Consider the following 20871-nt stretch of genomic DNA (forward strand, 5'->3'; position numbering starts at 1 on the left):
TAGAACCTTTCAGAGGACAGTCATACTAGGGTCCTTATGGAATCACAACATGCCATCACTAATATTCAGGTACTGGTGCCTACCTGTGGGATGGATCCCAAATTGTCACTGACACTGTTAAGCCATTCCTTCACTCTCTGCTCCATTTTTGTCCCTGCATTTCTTTTATATAGGAGCAATTTGGTATCAAAAGTTCTGTAGGTGGATTGATGTCTCCAACTATCCAATAGGGGTCCTATTTGACTTCTGAAGCGATCTCTTCAGGTTCCATATCCTCAGTATTGGGCATTTCAGCTAATGTCACCGACATTGAGTCCTGGGAGCTTCCCCAATCCCAGGATTAATCTTCATTTTCCTTGTGCAAGTTCATAATAGTAGGTAAAGTATGCTAAATTATAAACTTACTTGGGAACCTGAGCTCATTATATGCATAACTTTAGGCTAAAAATTATTGTTTGAGTGTAGTTGGAAAAGGAACACCTTGTCTCTAAAAAGAAAGTAAAATTCATATCCAGTATATGTATGTGAAATTTCTCAATATAGTATAAACATCTCTATATTGTTGCTTTATACTACATTTTTAACTTTCCTTATAATGAGAAGGAATACCAGTGCTTTAAATTTTCAATATGTTTCTTAATATCCTATAGAATTCCTACATACAAATTGATCTTTCTAATTAGACTTTTGTTGTGTATTACTTTACATAAATTTCTTGTCATTTTTCACTTTTAATAAATTTCAGTTTAGTCTACTTGTGTGGAAACTATGAAAATTCCATCATACTTGGTATGAACGCATTTTTGGAATATTATCATAAATTATCTAAAATACTTGAAATAATTTTTTAGTGATTTTTAAATATTTAATATCAGCAATATTCCATAAAATAACTTGTACAGAACTGTGTATAAGTATTGGTAAATGGGCCCAAATTGATTCAGTCTCAACCTCTGGAACCTTAAAGTTTTTACATTTCTATAAAATTCACTTGCTAAGTGCTATAGTGTATAATGTGAGTTAAAAATGTTGATCTCTCTTACTTCATAAATAAACAGGTATTAAATCTACTTAAATAATGAAACCCAATTTGATACATTTCTAAATTATATTTCATCAATTTATATAATTTGGGGGAGAAACTGTAGTATGTTTATTTGAAAGTGGAAGCATCCCCAGTAGTTTGTCAAAGAACACAGCTTTCCATGAATATGAGAAATATAAATGGATGGTAATTTTGTGATATAATCCAAGTTTAATACCTACACCCTGCAATGATGATAACTAATAATGTATACATATATACATTATATATATACACATACACACACACATACACACATATACACATATACACATATGCACATATACACATATACACATATACATATATACATTCTTTTAAGTTAATCTTTAATTTTACACTCCAGATTTTCTTCCCCTTCCAGTCCACCCTCCGATTGTTCCACCTCCCATACCTCTTCCCTGTCTCCTCTCTCTGTGATGATGACCCCACCCCTACCTTCCAACCCACCAGACCTCTAAAATCCCTGGGACCTCCAGTCTCTTGAGTGTTAGGTGCGTCTTCTCTTACTGAACCCAGATCTGGCAGTTCTCTGCTGTATCTGTGTTGGGGGCCTGATATCAGCTGATGTATGCTGCCTGGTTGGTTGTCAAGTGTCTGAAAGATCTCAGGGGTATAGGTTAACTGAGTCTACTGCTCCTCCTACAGGGATGCCCTCTACCTTAGCTTCTGTTAGTTTTTCCATAATTCAACCACAGTTGTCACTATCTTCTGTCCATTGGTTGGATGCAAATATCTGTATCTGACTCTTTCAGCTGCTTATTGGTCTTTGAGAGTGTGGTCAGGATAGGTCCCTTTTTGTGAGCACTCCATAGCCTCAGTAATAGTGTCAGGCCTTGGAGACTCCTCCTGAGCTGGATGCCACTTTGAGCCTGTCACTGGAACTTTTTTTTCCTCCTCATCCTCTTCTCCATTTCCATCCCTGTAATTTTCTTTTCAGACAAAAAATGGTGGGTCAGAGTTTTTATTGTGGGCTGGAAACCTCACATCCTTCACTTGATGCCCTGTCTTTCTGCTGGAGGTAGGCTTTACAAGTTCCCTCCTCTGCACTGTAGAGCATTTCATCTAGGGTCCTTCCCTTTGGGTCCTAAGAGTTTCTCACATCCCAGGTATCTAGTACCTTCTGGAGGGTCTCTCCACCTCCTACCTCCAGAGGCTGCCTGTTCTACCCTTATGATTTTTGAAGTTGTTCCTTCATTATAATTAGTTTTCATCATCGCTATTGTGTCATTGCTTTCTAAGACATTTTTAAAATGGATTTTGTTTTGTAGTCCTACCTTCTTTCTTAGCTTGTAGGAGAAGCTATAACAATGTTTGTAGATTTGTAAAGCAGCCAAGGATAAAGTGTTGCACTGGGAAACCCTGGTGATGGCAATAAGTGATCTTCACCTCATTTCCTCTATGCTATACACCTTCTAACTTCCTATTCATTGACTCAGTAGGAACTTTTGACTCTCCTCTTTTCACATGAATGTCTTTCTGCATACAGAGACAGAAAACTATGTTAGTAGTGCTTACTAAAAATTTTATAAATTCTTACCATCACGAGCTATTACAGAATCTCTACCCCTTCCTAGCCCCCATAGTATGAGATTTTAATGAAGCTTCTCTTCATGTGTTCATATACAGCTTTCCTAAGGCTTTCTAAGCATGTGTGTATTCTTCCAAATTCTGTTCTTTGTGTCTGATTCTTTTCCATCAAGTGGAAATCTGATGATGTAAGATGTTTGGTGAATGATCTCAAAAACTCTATAACTAGTGTGATAGTAAACATTATCTAGGTAGATAGATAGATAGAGAGATAGAGAGATAGAGAGATGGATGACAGATCAATAGATAGATCGATAGATAGATACATACACACATATACATACATAAATATACAGCCTACTATATATATGTATATATATATATATATATAAGACAGATGATAGGTAGGTAGATAGGTAGGTAGATAGATAGATAGATAGATAGATAGATAGATAGATAGATAGATAGTAGATAAATAGACCCCTCTGTGTGTGTGTGTGTGTGTGTGTGTGTGTGTGTGTGTGTGTTGACAAAATTGGGACTTAGGAGTACTCAGTAGTTGAAAACACTGGATGCTCTTCCAGAGTACTAGAATATCATTTCTAGTAACAACATGGTTATTCACAGCTCTTAGCAATTACAATTTCAAGGGATCTGATTTGCTCTGCTGTACTCCATTGGCATAAGGCACACAATGATACACCGTCATACATGTAGCAAAACCATACAATCAATATAAAATTAATAAAATAAAATATTTAATGACAAAATTTATATATTTGTTGTGATTTTTATCATTATGCCAAAAATGGTATGAGTTTATTAACCAAAATAACCTTGTTATCATAATATTTACTATTTATTTGACTGAAGAATTCAAATATGCATTAAGGCTTAAAGTAATAGTGCAGTGGTTATGAGAACTTGCTCTACTAAGGAAGACTTAAATTTGGTGGCTAGCACCCATGCTGGATGCCTCACAACCTTCTATAACTCCAGTTCCAAGGGAATGAATTGTACCCACATACAAATGGTATTCTCTCACTTAGACTTATATACATACATCAAGAATAAAGCAATAAATCCTATTTCAAAGGGATGTTTTTATTAAAAATTAAGCTACTTTTCTACGTTTCAAATTCTAGTAAACACTCCTGGGCAGAGTAATCTCCCAGATATCTGGTGTTCAAATGAGCATGAATGAGGTTTACAGAAGCTGTTTCAGTGTTAATAAAAAAACTAGTTTCAATAAGAATTTATTATGTATGTTATTGAGTTGTTTGGTTTCATGACTTTGCAGAGCACAGACTGGTTAGACTTAGAAAATGTCATGAAGATTGCTCCAATGCATGGAAAATATCCCTAATGTCATGCAAGAAAGCAATAAAGGTGACTAAGAAAAGAATAAGCAAGAATAATATGCCACAGGTATAAAATAATATCTATAAACTTTAAGGTAGGAGAATCAGCTTTATATTTATTCATAACACTATCCTTAGTCTGTAGGATTGATAAATTGGTGCAAATTTATAAATTTATTTTGTACATTTTATAGATAGATTGAATCACCCCCTGATTGAAAAAGTAATTACAGTATATGTCTGTGCCCTCAAACAGTACTGTCACTTCTGGTAGTTTAGAAAAACATTTATTGAATTTTCAAAATGAACTTTATTCCAAAAACAAGGTATATATGGTGCATTTATAAATTACAGTCTATATTATGGAAAGCTAAAAATACTAGGAGTTGTTCATTTTCCTACTAAGTCTCCTTTATACTCTTTACAGCTTTATTTTACTTATTTCCTAAATATTGTTTTGCATTTTTCTCTGCAAATCACTGTAATATGATAGCAAAGCAAGTACAATACCAAGTATAGGTGTTTTCCATGTAATGGTAAACATAAACACAGTCAATCTCTATTCACTATGTAAAAATTTGTAGCAGAAGAAAATAGTGTTTTGCCAAAGAATTATGAAGATCTACCCTCTAAACTAGGCTTTGTAAATTAACAAAATAACAATAAAATGTTAACTAGAGATTTATGGCATGACAACTCATACACTATTACATTCAGTGCTGTAGCATTTCTGAGGTAAGCAGCTCTGTATTCACTCCAAAATATGAAGATAGAGGTTCAGAGGACTTCTTCAGAAATCTCATCATAAGCACTCTGAAGTTCAATCTCAATGGTTTTGCTTCTCCTATGTCTTATTTTATTCTGCCAAATGTAACTAAAATATCTGTGTAATATCAGTGGCTTATTTAATTGATTTGAATCTTTCAACTTGATGCCTTTGATTAACATTTCACGCACACTCCTTTAAATCAATGTATATTTTAGAATCTCTTGCACAGTTACACTGCTAGTTTCCAATTAATACTATGATATTCAACAAAAAATTAGTATACTGCAAACTTATACAAAAAAAGTAAAATTAAAGCAAATCATATTATTAATCCATCTTCACTAATTTTATATAGCTTCACTAAAATTATGCTTAGTAAGCATATATTTATATTTTAATATCAAGATATTGATAGAATGATGATACTACTTTATATCCTTCTTACATATTTAACTTTACCAAATTCAAATCTGTCACAATTATTTATTAATTTATTACAACATTATAGATTTATAACATACTTATATATTATATTATAGCATATATATGTATCTATATATGTACTCATATAACTTAACTTATTACATTATAGTATATACATATATCTACTCATAACATTGAATAAAATAATATTTACCATATATTTCAAGTAGAGAACATCAAGAACAGAAGTGAAGAAGTTGGAGGAGTAGATCTTGGCTGGTTGGAGTTGGGTGAGGTGGGAGGTGTAGAGGGAGGGAAAACTGTAGTCAGAATGCTTATATGACAAAATAATATATTTTCAATAAAAAAGTTTTTAAAATACAAGACAATTTTATATTGGATAATTGTGTATCAGGTACAGTACTTTCATCAACATTTTCCATGATTTTCACACTCGTTTTATTATTCTTTCTCTGAAGTACCTGAAAGAATAGAATATTTCCTTACATGAGCAACTTTCTTTTTGTATGACTGGCTCCAACTCTTTGTAGAGGTATATATAATTTTCCATAGTATTTTTGATATTTATTTCTGTATTGTAATAATTAGTTGATATGGGAAATGTTTCCCATTTACTACTTCAATATTTTTTAAGTCTTCATTTGCATGGCAATTCCTTTGCTCTCACTGGGTTTTCTTTGATGGATACTACAAAAAGTAGGGAATATCAAAAGCTACTTGGCAAATTGCCTCTAAAAATGGTTTAATTTTTGGCATTCTTGGAAGGAGTGTGCAGAACAGATTAGGAAGCTTCATACTCCACTTCCATGAATAAGAAGTCAATCAGTCAATTACTGCTACTTTTAAAATATTATCAAATAGAAACACTTGCTGCATGGAACTGAAATGAAATTGTCTGTACCGTAGTTACTTTTGAATTAAGAATCTCAGAGTATTTTGTGATAAAGAAGTTTCAGAAATGCAGGCTAAAAATAAATATACTGAAAATTATATTTGTGTTTTTAACTTATTTTTAAAATTTTGTAGAGTGTATATATATATACACTCTATATCTATCTATCTATCTATCTATCTATCTATCTATCTATCTATCTATCTATCTATATATATATATATATATGGATATATGAACAGAGGTCTTCAGAGGCCAGCAGAAGGAATCAGATCTCATGGAACTGGAGTCCAAGACAGTGCAAGCTGCCCTATATAGATGTTTGAACCAACTCTTATCCTTTGCAAAAACAGACAGGCTTTTATCCAGTCCAAGCCTATACAAGTCTTCAGTGACTTCTGTTTAAAGTTACAGAGTAACATTTGCCAAACATTCTTAGATATTTTAAAATACTTTCTTAAATTTCAGTATTCTATAATAGTTTTTATCATGGTTCTTGGATACCAATATTTACTGTCCTGAGTCAGGGTTCTCTTGAGTCACAGAACTTATGGAACATCTCTGCGTATGAAGGGAATTTATTGTAATGATTTTCAGTCTGTAGTCCAACTAACCCAAAAATGGACAGCTGTGAATATGAAGTCCAAGAGGCTAGTAATTGCTCAATCCCATAAGGGTAGCTGTTTAATCTGGTCTTCTGTACAAGTAACCTCCAACTTGCCATATATTCTGGCAAGTAAGAACATATCCTCATTTTTATGTAGGCCAACAACAGAAGGTGTGGCTCAGATTAAATGCGAGTACATGCCAAACCTGGATTTACAACTTGCTTTTTCCTGGGCTGACTTTGAATTCAGAACTCTGTGTGCCTTAGTCTCCTGGAATTAAAGATGTTTACTACCTTGCCATGGTCTAAGGTTTTCATGGCTACTATGGATCCAAAGCTCCATGTCTAGATCCAGGCCAGAAACCTGTCTTCCATCCTCATGATCAGGATCACAGGTGTGGCCTCTATTTCTGGCTTATAGTTAATTGCAGATATAATCAAGCTAATAACCAGGAGGAGCCATCACAATTATTGTAAAATTAATATCAAATTAAGAGGTATAATATTTGCGTATGGGTAATCAACATTATTTTTTGATAAAACAAAATACCTGATGAGAAATATATAAAATCTATAATTTCATAATCCACCTGGACTGGAATTAGTGATACATAATTTCATTTTCCAAATTTTCAGAATGTTTCCTACAAGTAAGAAACATAATCTATTTCTTTTTTTTTAAACTTTCACTCATTTAGTTACTAAAACATTATCATATGGGCTATCTAATACAATTCTCTTAATGTTAAAGGTGCCTTTGGAAGAGGAAGATAAAGTATTTTAATTTTATAATTTAGCATCTTTGAATGGTGACTCATAAATAGACAGTAGTGTGAGCTGAAGAAAATACTTAGTGATTCTTAATAACATGAACATTATTTGACCCTAGCTGAAAATTTAAAACGTTAGTGGTAGAATATATAAACCATTTTACTTAGCCTTAGGGAAAATTCATGCCCTTCAAGGACTTATTTCAAATACATTTCTCTTAGTTCTTCCAATAATACAAAATCAATTTCATCTGAAGATATCACACAGCCATGGAGAAAAGTAGGGGTTGACTCTGAGGTTTGAGCTAATGCTTTCAAGATACTCAATATTCTTCTTCTCTTGCTCTTTTTGGCTCATTTGACCTATATATAACGTTAAACAGCTCCCTGGCTGACAGACAAGCTATCTCATCATATGGCAAATGGTAATACACTCCATTACACAGAAACTTTAAAATCTCAGCCCCACTGAGAAGCTGCTCAAAGAATTTAACTGCTCTCCTGGCAGATATCAGCCAATATCCAGATATATTAGCGAGGGAGCCACAGCTGACCACAGAAGGATGTGGGTGGGAATCAGGATCATATTTCAATTCCATGTAAAAGCTGCTTGAAGTTCATGTTCTTAATCTCTTTTTTATTGAGTGTCTTCAGAAAGAAAAATGATGCAAACCTTCTATATTGAAACAGAAATCTAACCCTGTTTCTTTCTTACTCATTAATGTGATTCTGATGATTCATGTGGTACATGAAAAATAATAGGACAACACCATGAAAATAGTAAAATACCACAACTGGATTTCAATATTTTTCTATGCATTATCAGATGTAATATTTAATTCAGAGAGAAATACAACCCTGAAGTTGAGTATCAATATTATGTTAAAATATATAAATTCTATTTTGAATTTAAAGAAATAGCTGGGGCAAGATTACTTCATGATTAGTAATTTTTTTGCTTTAGTTGTCACTTTTGAATATGTAATTGATTAAAAGTATAAAATAAAAAAGTCTCTCTTTGGTATTACCATTATGTGATGGTAAACTGAGAGCTGTCATCACCAGAAGATGAGAAAAACAAATTACAGTCAATTGACATAAAAAATACCCTTAGCTATCAGGGAAATGAATTTTAAAACAAATTTTAAGATTTCATCTCACCTTAGGTATAATGGCTAAGACTAAAAACAAAGAACCAGCCTATCAATGAAACAATTAAGTGTGTGAAATATAGGTGTGGCAAAAGGGGATCACTTATTCAGGGCTAATGGGAGTAGAAAGGTGTATAGACACTATACAAATCATTGTGGCACTTCCACAAAAAAAAAAAAAAAAAAAAAACTAACTAGAAATAGATCTGAAACATGGTCTCTTTATAACATACTCTGAGGCATATACCCAAAGGACCTATAACTTTCTATAAAAATATTACTCATATTACTTGTTGATACTGGTACTCTTTTGACAATAGCAGGAAGTCGAAACAGCCTAATTATCTATGAACTTAGAAATGATTGATAAAAGTTATATTTGTAAAACAGAATATTATTCTACTGTTTAGAAAAATAAAATTATGGAATTCACAGGTACAGGATTTTTAAACAATTATTATAAATGGCCTAACCCAGACTCATATAGATAAATGTTACCTCATTCTTGAATCCTGACTTTGAATTTTAAATACATATATTTCATTTGGAATATCTATTGAATTCTGGGAACTAGGAAGATATTGTGGGCAGGAACTTCAAAGGGGAGAAAGATAAAAAGCAATGATATAAGGTTTAAGGTAGTTGTATGGAAAAGAAATGGTGAAACTTTGTTAAAGGATGTGAGGGCAAGGTAGAGAAGAAAATATGACAAGGAATAATGAACCCTGATATATTTCCAAAATGTACTATGCAAATTACTTAATACTGAAGGAAAGTTATATGAATGCTACAAGAACAGGTAAAAAAGAAAGCATGGATCTTGTATCCCGGGTCCCTCATAGACCAGTTTGTATAGGAGAGCATGCAGGCTGCATAAGCAACTTAGCTTCTGCAACAGGGCCCCTTTCAGGCTTTCATCTTCAGCCAGGAGTCAGAACTGAGCTCCAGAATTCTTTGTGAACTTTCCCCACAAGGGGAGATTTGGCCTCCAGGGAGGGCTCTGACAGCAGGAGCAGTTGAGAATGCCATCTTGTTCCTCAGAGACCAGTCTGCTCAGGAGAGCACTCAGGCTGCAAAAGCAACATAGCTTCTGGGAAAAGGCCCATTTGGGCATTCATCTTCAGCCAGGAGGCAGAGCTGAGCTGCAGACCTCTGTGCACCTTCCCTGAAAGAGGAGAGCTTGCCTGCAGAGAGTACTCTGACTACTGAGACTCAGGAAAGAGTTGGACTCCCAGGAGTGCTGACAGAGGCTAACAGAATCACAGGAGGAACAAGCTCCAGCCAGAGACAGCTATAACAACTAGTGTCAGGAATTACCAGATGGCAAAAGGCAAACTTATGAAACTTACTAACAGAAACCAAGACCACTCAGCATCATCAGAACCCAGCACACCCACCACAGGGAATCCTGGATACCCCAACACACCAGAAAAACAAGATTCAGATTTAAAAGCATATCTCATGATACTGGTTGAGGGTTTGAAGAAGGAAATCAATAACTCACTTAAGGAAATACAGGAGAACACTGCAAAACAGGCAGACGACCTTAAAGAGGAAGCACAAAAATCCCTTAAAGAATTACAGGAAAACACAACCAAACAGGTGATGGAATTGAACAAAATCATCCAGGATCTAAAAATGGAAGTAGAAACAATAAAGAAAACCCAAAGGGAGACAACTCTGGAGATAGGAAAGAAATCAGGAACCAAAGATGAGAGCATCAGCAACAGAATGCAAGAGATAGAAGAGATAATCTCAGATGCAGAAGATTCCATAGAGAACATGGACACAACAATGAAAGAAAATGCAAAATGCATAAAGATCCTAACTCAAAACATCCAGGAAATCTAGGACACAATGAGAATACCAAACCTATGAATAATAGGAGTAGATGAGACTGAAGATTTTCAAATTAAAGGGCCAGAAAATACCTTTAACAAAATTATAGAAGAAAACTTCCCTAACCTAAAGAAAGAGATGCCCATGAACATAAAAGATGTCTACAGAACTCCAAATAGACTGGATCAGAAAAGAAATCCCTACCTAAATATAATAATCAGAACAACAAATGCAGTAAATAAAGATAGAATATTAAAAGCAGCAAGGGAAAAAGGTCAAGTAACATATAAAAGCAGACTTATTAGATTTACACAAGACTTCTCACTAGAGACTATGAAAGTGAGCAGATCCTGGACAAATGTTATAAAGACCCTAAGAGAACACAAATGTCAGCCCAGGCTACTATACCCAGCAAAACTCTTAATGACCACAGATGGAGAAACCAAAGTATTCCATGAGAAAACCAAACTTACACAATATTTTTCCACAAATCCAGCCCTTCAAAGGATAATAAAGGGAAAACACCAACAAAAGGACAGAAACTATACTTTAGAAGAAGCAAAAAAAGTAATCCTTCAACAAACCTAAAAGAACACAGCCTCAAGAACAGAACCCCAACTCTAACAAAAATAACACGAAGCAATAATTAATTTTCTTTAATATCCCTTAATATCAATGGACTCAATTCCCCAAAAAGACATAGACTAACAGAGTGGCTACACAAAAAGAACCCAACATTTTGCTGCTTACAGGAAATGAACCTCAGGTAAAAAGATAGATATTACCTCAGAGTGAAAAGCTGGAAAACAATTTTCCAAGCAAATAATCCAAAGAAACAAGCTGGAGTAGCCATTCTAATATTGAGTAAAATTGACTTCCAAACCAAAGGTATCAAAAAAAAGACAAGGACAGGAACTTCATACACATCAAAGTTAAAATCTTCCAAGATGAACTCTCACTTCTGAATATCTATGCTCCAAATGCAATGGCAGCAACATTCATTAAAGAAACTTTAGTAAAGCTCAAAGCACACATTGCACCACACACAATAATAGTGGGAGACTTCAACACCCCACTCTCACCAATGGAAAGATCCTGGAAACAGAAACTAAACAGAGACACATGGACACTAACAGAAGTTATGAAACAAATGGATTTAATAGATATCTACAGAACATTTTATTCTAAAACAAAAAGATATACCTTCTTCTCAGCACCTCATGGTACCTTTTCCAAATTGACCATATAATTGGTCACAAAACAAGTCCAACAAATACAAAAGTATTGAAATTGTACCATGCCTCCTATCAGATCACCATTGACTAAAGCTGTTCTTGAACAACAACATAAATAATAGAAAGCCAACATTCACGAGGAAGCTGAACAACACTCTACACAATGATACCTTGGTCAAAGAAGAAATAAAGAAAGAAATTAAAGACTTTTTATTTAGAGTTTAATGAAAATGAAGCCACAACATACTGAAACTTACGGGACACAATGAAAGCAGTCCCATGGGGAAAACTCATAGCTCTGAGTTCCTCCAAAAAGAAACTAGAGGGAGAATACACTAATAGCCTCACAACACACCTAAAAGTTCTAGAACCAAGGGTAGCAAATTCATGCAAGAGAAGTAGACAGCAGGAAATAATCAAACTTAGGGCTAAAATCAACCATGTGGAAAGAAAAAGAACTATGTAAAGATTCATACAAACCAGAAGCCGGTTTTTTTTTGTTTTTTTGTTTTTGAGAAAATCAACAAGATAGATAGACCCTTAGCAAGACTAACTAGAGGGCACAGGGACAGTATCCTAACTAACAAAATCAGAAATGAAAACAGAGACATAATAACAGAACATGAGGAAATCCAAAACATCATCAGATCCTAATACAAAAGGCTATACTCAAGAAAACCTGGAAAACCTTGAAGTCACCATGCCTGAACTCAAGCTGTAGTACAGAGCAATTGTGATAAAAAACTGAATGGCACTGGTACAGCGACAGACAGGTAGATCAATGGAATAGAATTGAAGACCTAGAAATGAACCCACACTCCTATCATCACTTGATCTTTGACAAGGGACCTAAAACCATCCAGTGGAAAAAAAGACAGCATTTTCAACAAATGGTGCTGGCACAACTTGTGGTTATCATGTAGAAGAATGCAAATTGATCTGTTTTTATCTCCTTGTAGAATGCTCAAGATGTAAGTGCATCAAAGAACTCCAAATAAAACCAGAGACACTGAAACTTATAGAGGAGAAAGTTGGGGAAAGCCTCGAAGATTTGCGCACAGGGGAAAAAAATCCTGAACAGAACAGTAATGGCTTGTGCTGTAAGATCTAGAATCGACAAATGGGACCTCATAAAATTGCAAAGCTTCTGTAAGGCAAAAGATACTGTCAATAAGACAAAAAGGCCACCAACAGATTAGGAATGGATTTTTACCAATCCTAAATCTGATAGGGGACAAATATCCAATATAAACAAAGAGCTCAAGAAGCTGGACTCCAGAAATTCAAATAATCACATTAAAAAGTGGGGGATACAGAGCTAAACAAAGAATTCTCAACTTAAGAATGAAGAATGGCTAGGAAGAACCAGAAAAAAATGTTCAACATCCTTAATAATCAGGGAAATGCAAATGAAAACAACCCTGAGATTCTACCTCACACCAGTCAGAATGGTTAAGATAAAAAATTCAGGTGACAGCAGATGCTGGTGAGGATGTGGAGAAAGAGGAACACTCCTCCATTGTTGGTGGGATTGCAAGCTTGTACAACCACTCTGGAAATCAGTCTGGCAGTTCCTCAGAATATTGGACATAGTACTACCGGAGGATCCAGCAATACCTCTCCTGGGCATATATCCAGAAGATGTCCCAACCGGTAAAAAGGACACATGCTCCACTATGTTCATAGCAGCCCTATTTATAATAGCCAGAAGCTGGAAAGAACACAGATGTCCCTCAACAGAGGAATGGATACAGAAACTGTGATACATTTACACAATGGAGTAGTACTCAGCTATTAAATTTTTACCTTTTCTAGCTGTAATTTCAAGAAGAAGAAAACAAAAGCCCCTTGTCACTTGCTGCGTCCAATAAACACAACTGCAAGGATTTTTCTTGGAAATAAAAGCCATCGTCTTACATGCCATAGAACTTGAGATGCTGCTGACCCCTTTAAAAGAAGTTTTTCTTCTCCTGGCAGGGCTTTTCCTGCTGTGCTTGACTCCTAGCTAGGGGTGCAGTGCAACTTATCAGTTTCTGCCTGGCAAATTGAGACTGCCTTCTAATCAAGTTAAACTAAATCAAGGGATGAATAGAGAGCAAATAAAATTTTAACCATTTTTTTCTTTTGAACATGAAACATAGAACAACAATCATTCAAAACACGAAAAAGAAAAAAAAAGACATTGACACATGAAGACATATTGGATGAAGACAGATTGGTGCACCAAAGACAGACAATAGATGGAGAGGGAAGAGAACTTGATATAACCAGAACTAAGGATATCTCCAGTAGAAGCCAGAGAGGAAGCAGAACATCTCCTGATTTCTTCCTGTTTCTAGGAGCGTGATGGCCATTTTCCTTCTTTTTTTTTTTCTCAATATTCAGTTCTTTATTAGCAAAACAAAGAGTCATTCACAGTTTCTCAATAATCTATAACATTCATTTCTTTATGAAAAAGAGGAAAAAATCCTGAAATGTATTATTTCTCCATTGTTTGGTTTTAGAGACTTCCTGACATTGGCTGCTTGTAGATACAGATCTGTTACTTAATACTTACTTCATATTTATTCTTCCCCATTGATGTTCACTGTTATGGCACTGTTATGGTATCTTGATTATTATGGCATTATACAGTCCTTGAGTCTAGTATCTTGATGCCTCCAAATTTACCCTATTCATTTAAATAAAATATTAAAAGCAAAAAAAAAAAAAAACCACCAAAAAAGATTAACAATACTCACAAAGGAACAAATAGTAATAATGAAAGGCCACTATGTTCCTAACTTGGAAGAGATATTATATAGTGGCCATCCTGAATAATGTAATTTTCATATTCAATGCAATTGTCATCTAATATAGATGACATTTTTCTGAATCCTATTCTCTCTCCCTCTCCCTCTCCCTCTCCCTCTCCCTCTCCCTCTCCCTCTCCCTCTCCCTCTCCCTCTACCCTCTCCCTCTACCCTCTCCCTCTACCCTCTCCCTCTACCCTCTCCCTCTACCCTCTCCCTCTACCCTCTCCCTCTACCCTCTCCCTCTACCCTCTCCCTCTACCCTCTCCCTCTACCCTCTCCCTCTACCCTCTCCCTCTACCCTCTCCCTCTACCCTCTCCCTCTACCCTCTCCCTCTACCCTCTCCCTCTACCCTCTCCCTCTCCCTCTCCCTCTCCCTCTCCCTCTCCCTCTCCCTCTCCCTCTCCCTCTCCCTCTCCCTCTCCCTCTCCCTCTCCCTCTCCCTCTCCCTCTCCCTCTCCCTCTCCTCCCTCTCCCTCTCCCTAGCCCTCATTCCTCCCTCACTCCCTCTCCCTATTCCTCTCCTCTATCTCCCTCTCCCTCTCTCCCTCTCCCTCCCTCTCTCTCCCTTCCTCCCTCTCCCTCTCCTCCCTCTCTCCCTCTCCCTCTCTCCCTCTCCCTTCTCCCTCTCCTCCCTCTCCCTCTCTCCCTCTCCCTCTCTCTTTCTCCCTCTCCCTTGCCCTCTCTCCTTCTCCCTCACTCCCTCTCCCTATTCCTCTCCTCTATCTCTCTCTCTCCCTCTCCCTCTCTCTTTCTCTCCCTCTCCTCCCTCTCTCCCTCTCCTCCCTCTCTCCCTCTCCTTCTCTCCCTCTCCCTCTCTCCCTCTACCTCTCCTCCCTCTCCCACCTCCTCCCCTCCCCCTCCTTTCCTTCCTCCCACCCTCTCTCTTTCTCATATCATTTGTATATTTACCATTCCTACATTTGAGAACAATGAACAGCATCAATCTACTTAAGCTAAGATTTTTTTCTAACATCTGCTTTTTGTTGTTGTTGTACATACACACATGCACACACGCACATGCATGTGTGTATATGTGTGTGCATATGTATATATGCTTATATTATATCAGGGCTTTTCCTTTGATATTGAATAGCCATTCAGGTGGCTCATCACTGTGAAGACTAATTCACTCCTTCTACATAGTGGGTAGTTCCCTGTAGTACTTTGTCTAGCATTGACTCCTTGAGATTATCTCTTTCACACTATCATGTATATCCATGTTCTCACTGCTCAGATTTTGGTTTTGGAACCATATTGTTGAGGTATTCCTGGGGGTAGTGTACATGTTGTTTCTGGGATTCACAGTCTAACAGCATACTACTTCCTATCCTTTTCCACTATGTTCCCTGAACCATAGCTTCAATAGTGGTATTGCAAATCTATACCCATAGCCCATCATTTCCTGCACTTATACCAGTTGTGGCTTTCTGTGATATGCTCTATCTAGTCCAAAGTCAATACTGTTTGATGAATGGAAACAAATACATTTATCTGTGGCTATGAGGATGAAGTTGGTAAGAAATTAGTAATGCTAATATAGTAACATGGCTTTAGAAAGTTCTTGTAAATATCATGATTATTTCCTCAGATGAAGTGGTAAGAGGAGAACTCTATCCAAGCTGTGTGAATGCATCCCTTGGGCTGAACACAGAGTGTTTCCTTTTCTGAAATACCACTTGGCCTAGGCCAAGACATTTCTAACCTCTGTACAATCTAATCTTCCAAGCTGACTGCTTCAATCTGGCTTTTCTCTACTTCTGACTAAATTTCACTGCCTGGACTCATACTAACTTTGGCAATAGGCCCTTGCTGTTTCACATATTCTGTATCTTAGTTATGGTTTTACTGCTGTGTACAGACACATGACCAAAGCAACTCTTACACAAGACAGCACTTAATTGAGGCTGGCTTACAGGTTCAGAAGTTCGGTCCATTATTGTCAAGGTGGGAGCATGGCAACATCCAGGTAGGCATGGTATAGGAGGAGCAGAGAATGCTACACCTTCTTACCAGGAAAACAGAAGTCTGGTTTCCAGAAAGCTAGAGTGAGGATCTTAAAGCCCACACCCACGGTGACACACCTACTCCAATGTGCCCACACCTATTCAAACAAAGTCATAGTGCCACGCCCTGTTCCAAGCATATACAAATCATCATACTCTGGATAGTTCTTTATATGTGTCTCTCTCTTTCTCTGTGTAATCTGTCTTTTCCATACAGTCTGAGTATAACTGTCATCCACACAGCACACAGCATAATACTGTTTCTTTCTTCCTCGGCTGTTTGCCTGTGAGGTGGGCATATTGTACCTCTGACTTATTGTGTCAAATCGTTCTCTGATTCATCAATTTGACTGACCATCAATTAGATGCCACTTTCAAACATGGCTGGTTCCTTCTACAAGTTAATCTTACTTTCTTTGTTAAAAATTAAAGGTGTATACTAAAAGCATGTCATTTTTTGTTTGTTTGTTTGTTTTTGGAGACAGGATTTTTCTGTGTATCCCTGACTGTCCTGGAACTCACTCTGTAGACCAGGCTGTCCTCGAACTCAGAAATCTGCCTGCCTCTGCCTCCCAAGTGCTGGGATTAAAGGCATGCACCACCTCCACCAAGATCCAGCATTTCTATTTTAGGTATTTTAGTATCATGGTCTTTATAAGGGTGGAATGTCTTCCTCCCTTCCCCTCTTCATGATGGGAGTTGTTATGGTTTGAGCTTGCACAAGGCTTTTTGCATGTTTTTTAACCATGGTGAGTTTATATGTGCAGTTGTCTTACTATGCTGTGAGGAAAGTTTTTCTTTGTAGGTGTCCATCACTGACTCTAATCACCCCATATATTTTTTCTGAAAATATCCTGAACCTTATGGCAAGTAACGAGATATAGATGCCCTACTTCTGGCTAACATTATTCTTTTTTTTTTTTTTTTCTACATTTTACCAGCTGGGAAAAATCTGTATTAATTAACATCTACTACCAAAAAGAGGCAATTCTGGGGAGGGTTCAAAGACACAATGACCTCTGGTAAAGCTATGCATCCTCAGAAGTCGGTTTGATACAATATCCATGTAATAGAATAATTGAAGAAGTATTAAATTCTCCCTTTTGGATAATTGCCTGTCTCATCAAAGTTTTATTGTTTTCATTTATTTTTTATTTTTGTTTGCTTTGGGGTTCTGTTTATTTTTAGAGTTTTTTCCCCCTAATAACAGGGCTAGATATGAGTTTTATCTTTTTTATTTTTGACCGTTTTATTGGATATTTTTAAATTTACATTAAAATGTTTTCCTTTTTAGGTCTCCCCTTCGGAAACCTCCATCCCATCCTCCCTCCTGCCTTCCGCCTCTATGAGGATGTTCTGGCACGCACCAATCCACCCACGCACCCACCCACCCACCCACCCACTTCTGTCTTCCCGCCCTGGCATTTGCCTTCACTGGGGCTCAAAGACCTTTTGTCTCACTGATGTATAAAGCTGTCCTCTGCCACATATGCAGCCAGAGCCATGTGTCACTCCATGTGTAGTCTTTGGTTGGTAATCCAGTCCCCAAGAGTTTCATCTTTTAAAGCAGTATTTAAATTCAGTCAGAAAGTGATTGTTTACTACAATTATGCTCATGTATATTTTACCAATTAACATGTCTCATTAAGTTAGTTATCATTTTAGTTCTCAGGGTTCCCAGCTAGGGAAGATTGATGTTTTTTATTTTTTAACAATTTTTTTTTAGATATTTTCTTCGTTTACATTTCAAATGCTACCCCGAAAGTCCCCTATACCCTCACACAGCCACACTCTCCATCCCACCCTCTCTTGCTTCCAGGCCCTGGTGTTCCCCTGTACTGGAGCATATCAAGTTTGCAAGACCAAGGGGCCTCTCTTCCCAACGATGGCCGACTAGGCCATCTTCTGCTACATATACAGCTAGAGACACGAGCTCTAGGGGTACTGGTTAGTTCATATTATTGTTCCTCCTATAGGGTTGCAGATCCCTTCAGCTCCTTGGGTACTTTCTCTAGCTCCTTCATTGGGGCCCTGTGTTCCATTCAATAGATGATTGTGAGCATCCACTTCTGTATTTGCCAGGCACTGCCATAGCCTCACAAGAGATAGCTATATCAGGGTCCTGTCAGCAAAATATTGCTGGTATATGCAATAATGTCTGTGTTTGGTGGCTGATTATGGGATGGATCCCCGGGTGGGGCAGTCTCTGGATAGTCCATCCTTCCATCCATGTAAAAGGTGAGTTCTGATTGACATATTATAAGAAATATATGATTTGATTATCCTTAAGTATAGCAGTGATTAAATATGTCATGTTGAAAGAGAAATAATCAGAATAACTCAGTACTCATGGAGACTATAGCATTACTTTTCTATGCAAAGTAGTGTTGTGATAGCCTATTTAATTTTCAATAGATTTGTTTTTGTTTTTGATTTTTTTTTTTTTGGTTAATTTCAAAATTATCACATATAAACAGATCATGGGCTTCCAAAAACATTTTTTCTGAAAAAAAAATCAGAAGGATACATCTAAGCATAATTTAATTTACAACTTTTAAAAGCATCTAGGAGCTACACTGCAACCAGTTTATTGAAAATCAAAGACAGCAAGAGAATGAATTCTCTTGACTCCTTAGAGGCAAATAAAAATATATCATATATAAAATACTTGCCTATATACTCAAAACTTATGTTTATACTAGTCAGGACATAATTGAACTGAATGTATATATCCATCTTTATCAGTGCTGAAACTAGTCAATTATGCCTGAACTATTCCACATCTCAAAATTGTTCATTTGAACTATTTACAAACAATGATAGCTGTGCCAATATTAGGAGATACTCAAAATATTAAATTTACATAAAAGATTTAAAGTATATAACTGACACTGTAATTTAAACTAATCATATTATAGATCTGGTAGGGTTACTTTGAAAATAATACTGATCAGTTACAGTTTAACATACTTAAGATAATATCAGCAAATAATTATTTCTGTTTCATTCCATTTTAAGTTTACATGAGTAGTTGGGGTTCACTATTTGTTTAGGGAAAGCTTTGTACTTTTCCAACCTCAACCCAAAGTTCTTCTCTGCTCCCATTCTGTTCTCTTAGGTTTTTTGTTTATTTCGTTTTGTTTTATAGTATTTCCTAATTTTCTTCTGTGTCACGAAAGAACAAAAAACAAAACAAACAAAATAAAAACCCCAAACATCTTTCATTTCTTGACTTACTTGAGAATATTCTCTTTCTTTGTCTCCTTTCCAATATTCTACACACACACACACACACACACACACACACGAGGAAGAGAGAGAGAAAGAGAGAGAGAGAGAGAGAGAGAGAGAGAGAGAGAGAGAGAGAGAGAGAGAGGTACACATAGCTTCTTGGAATGTTTGTATTTTTAGCATGTTGATTATGATGTATGATTATGATTATGATGTATGGAGACCACGTACAATGTCTGTTGGAGGTCATTTACTTCTTATGTTTGAGTTTGTTGATCTTCACCAAAAATATACCTGTAAATATTATCACAGGTCCTACTAGATGTGTTATTCTATCCATTGGCTTCTCAGGATGTTCTCTTTATACTCTAAACCTATTACCACATTGGTCACAATGATTAATTTTATTAGATGGGTTTGTATGTATTATTGTCTTAACCTTGTCTTCCATCCTTGATAATCATTCCTCAGCATAGTTTCTTCTACTGATTCTGGGTTATTGTTCCCATCATCATCATCATCATCAATTATGAGTAACCTTCTGAAATCTTTTGTGGCATTTCAGTTGATTTGATATTTCTATTTTCTGCTTTGAGATGTGAGCATAATAGAAATGTGATAATCACTTGTGTCTTTATCAACCTTAGCCTTTGTCTTTGTTTTGTTTTTGTATTTCAGTTTGGGCATATAAGTCATTTTCAAAAATTGAATCTCCCTCCCAGTCATATGCTGATATCATTGTTTAAGATGATGAAGGCCACAACACAAGAAGTACATGTAAACACACTAAAGTATTTTCCACATTTGATAAAAAATTGAAATAAATCATTATAGGATTTTCATACTACTATTTTTTGGTGGATTTTACTCCTCAGATTATCTTTTGTCTCCCTGATGCCTTCATGTTGATCCTGTTTCAATAACCAGTAAATCCCTTATTTAGTTAATGTCACCTATTTTAAAATTTTTAAGATCTATTCTACTTTATTTTTACTTTTTTTACTTGGGTCACAAAGAAGGAGATTTGTTTTTGCACCCTCTCTCCTGGGAATCAAAAATTATTCTTTTAGATTTGTTGTATTTTGATGAATTTTTCACTAAATATTTTATAACTTAAATTTCAAACTCACATTTTATAATCAGTGTAAATATTATATTA

At 36.1% G+C, this 20871-nt stretch overlaps 1 long non-coding RNA gene across 2 annotated transcripts in view; it reads right to left on the minus strand.

The window, feature by feature from the left end:
• Positions 1-19786, minus strand: part of LOC110301147 (uncharacterized) — a 180494-nt gene extending 160708 nt beyond the window's left edge. Inside the window, exons 1-2 of one of the 2 annotated variants that reach the window (XR_002378687.2) lie at positions 19719-19786; positions 5382-5443 (exon numbers count right to left, since the gene is read on the minus strand). This is a non-coding gene — a long non-coding RNA (uncharacterized LOC110301147). The remainder of the gene's footprint in view (positions 1-5381; positions 5444-19718) is intronic. The other variant, XR_015046666.1, reaches the window with a different exon arrangement.
• Positions 19787-20871: the final 1085 nt, after the last annotated feature.

Source organism: Mus caroli, unplaced genomic scaffold (assembly GCF_978045245.1).
Source record: "Mus caroli unplaced genomic scaffold, Mus_caroli_1 scaffold_1, whole genome shotgun sequence".
NCBI classification, from domain to species: domain Eukaryota; kingdom Metazoa; phylum Chordata; class Mammalia; order Rodentia; family Muridae; genus Mus; species Mus caroli.